General features: G+C 36.0%; 1 non-coding gene across 1 annotated transcript; it reads right to left on the bottom strand.

Annotated features, from left to right (window-relative positions):
• Window positions 1-1,196: 1,196 nt before the first annotated feature.
• LOC112027997 (small nucleolar RNA R71) lies at window positions 1,197-1,303 on the bottom strand. Its single transcript, XR_002884575.2, has one exon. It is a non-coding gene; the product is annotated as a small nucleolar RNA R71 (small nucleolar RNA).
• Window positions 1,304-2,911: the final 1,608 nt, after the last annotated feature.

Here is a 2,911-nt window from a genome sequence, read left to right as displayed (position 1 = left end):
AATTAAACACCATTAGTTGAGCGAAAGTAGAGATGCTTTACTGCAATTAGTGTGATTTTTCAGAAAATTCAAAGTATGTAATGAGTCTCCAGTTAATTAAATTCGCATAGAGATATGGAATTGTTAGCTGAAGATATTTTTGATATTATTTGAGAGAAGATATTGAATAGTTAAGGAATTTTTAATCATCAACGGGAGATTATTAGAATTTAATAATTAGGAAGAATAAATTGTGTGGGATTTGTTAGGTGAAATCAATTGCTCTAGATCCATTCTTATCATACTTTTACACTTTTATATTTTTACACTTTGTTAATTTTTTTTTATTCATAGATTTATTTTTATTCAATAGTTTAATTTAATTTAGATAGTAGAACGTTCCATTTATTTTCGATTTTCCAAATAGTAATTTATTTAGTGAATTTCGGTATTCAATAACATATTTAATCCCTGTGGGTTCGACATTCGTTTTCTAAAAACACTTTACTACTTGTTACGATTCTGTGCACTTACAGATTATTTTACGCGAACAAGTTTTTGGTGTCGTTGCCGGGGATTAACTATTTGTTATTGATATTGATACTAGCTAGATATTTACTACTTTGGATTTTATTTCACTTATTCAAAAATTAAAATTAAAAAAAAAAAATTAAATTAGTGCATCTGAGTTTGTTTTCTTTCTTTTCAGGAATTAGAAGTGCATGCCCTAATTTAAACTATTAAAGCATACACTCTTTGATCCTGAAATTGAAAGAACCTTACGTCAGCTCAAGAAAGAAAAGAAGAAAGAGGCCAACACATCTCTATCTAATATGGCCGATCAAGAGCAAAAGGCGTTAAGAGATTATGCTATGCCCTCGATCAATGGAGCTACATCGAGCATAAGGAGGCCAACCATACAAGCGAATAATTTTGAGATCAAGCCGGCCATCATTCAGATGATACAGCAGACTGTCCAGTTTGGGGGGCTATTACAAGAGGATCCTAATGTCAATATTGCAAATTTCTTGGAAATTTGTGATACTTTTAAACATAACAGAGTGACAGATGATGCGATTCGACTAAGGCTTTTTCCCTTCTCACTTAGGGATAAAGCAAAAGTTTGGTTGAATTCTTTGCCACCTGGCATCATTACTACATGGGAGGAGTTGGCACAAAAATTCTTAGCAAAATATTTTCCTCCCGCAAAGACAGCAAAGCTAAGGAATGATATCACCACATTCATCCAATTTGAGGGTGAATCATTATATGAAGCATGGGAGAGGTACAAAGATTTATTGCGAAGGTGTCCTCATCATGACCTTCCAGCATGGCTTCAAGTGCAAATATTTTACAATGGTCTAGGAGCTACAAACAGGTCTATGGTTGATGCAGCAGCTGGTGGAGCTTTGATGAGTAAAACTCATGAGGCAGCCTATGAACTTCTGGAAGAATTGGCATCCAACAACTATCAATGGCCTACAGAAAGAGCAATGCCAAGAAAGATAGTTGGAGTTTTAAAACTTGATTCTATTACCTAATTGGCGGCACAAATGGCAACTTTGTCTCAACAACTAGGTAAAATGAATGTTAATGCTATTCAAACTAATGTTGTTTGTGATCATTGTGCAGGAAATCATTCAAGTGTCGATTGCCAAGTGGGAAATCCTTTTGCCCAATCGAGTTATGGACAAGCAAATTATGTGTCGAATCTTCAAAGTCAAAATAATCCATACTCGAACACGTACAATCTTGGATGGAGGAATCACCCCAACTTCTCATGGAACAATAACCAAGGGTAGGCTAAACCACCTCAGCAATTTCCACAGCAAGAGAAGAAGCCGACACTTGAGGACATGTTCATGCAGTACATGCAGAAAACAGATGTGGCGATCCAAAACAACTCAGCTTCAATCTGTAATCTTGAGGTGCAGATCGGTTAGCTCTCAAGCATGCTCACAGAGAGGACTGTAGGAACTTTGCCAAGCAACACTGTCACCAATCCGAAAGAACATGTAAAGGCAATATCATTGAGAAGTGGATGAACATATAAGGAGCCAAAAGTAACAAATGCCAAAGAAGATGAAGCTGTGGATAATGAGGAGTCAAAGATGAAAGAAGCCGAGTCAGAGATGAAAGAAGTGGAGCAAGTTGAGAAAACTAAGGAGAATGAAAGAGCTTCAAAATTCAAAAAATCTAGGGAAGTTACTTTTGAGACTTATTCACCTTCAATTTATGATCCACCAATTCCTTTTCTGCAAAGATTAAGAAAAAATAATGTGGATGATCAGTTTTCTAAATTTCTAAGTATATTTAAGCAATTGCATATTAATATTCCTCTCATTGAAGCTTTGGAACAAATGCTTAAATATGCTAAATTTTTGAGGATATTATATCAAAGAAGTGGAAATTGGAGGAGCATGAAACAGTAATGCTGACAGAGGAGAGTAGTGCAATCTTACAAAAGAAGCTGCCGCCTAAGCTGAAAGATCTGGGGAGTTTCACTATCCCTTGCACTATAGGAAAATCTTATTTTGATAGAGTTTTATGTGATTTAGGGGCAAGTATTAATCTAATGCCTCTCTCTGTTTTCAGGAAATTGGGTCTTGGAGAAGTAAAGCTGACCACTATCTCTTTACAATTGGCAGATAGATCTATTAAATATCCAAGAGGAGTCATTGAGGACATATTAGTAAAAGTTGACAAGTTCATCTTCCCGGTTGCCTTCATTGTCCTTGATATGGATGAGGACGAGGAGATCCCTTTGATATTGGTCGACCTTTCCTTGCGACGGGGAGAACCTTAATTGATGTCCAGCAAGGAAAATGTTTTTTGAGGGTTGGAGAGGATGAGGTCACTTTTGATGTATTTGAGTCTATGAAATTTCCTTCCGAGACACATTCTTGTTTTTAAATAAGTGACCGAGATGTGA

The sequence above is a fragment of the Quercus suber genome, unplaced genomic scaffold (genome assembly GCF_002906115.3).
Source record: "Quercus suber isolate HL8 unplaced genomic scaffold, Cork oak 2.0 scaffold_574, whole genome shotgun sequence".
Lineage (NCBI taxonomy): Eukaryota > Viridiplantae > Streptophyta > Magnoliopsida > Fagales > Fagaceae > Quercus > Quercus suber.
Note: the sequence above shows the minus strand (reverse complement) of the source record. Positions and strands in the feature narration are given on the sequence as shown.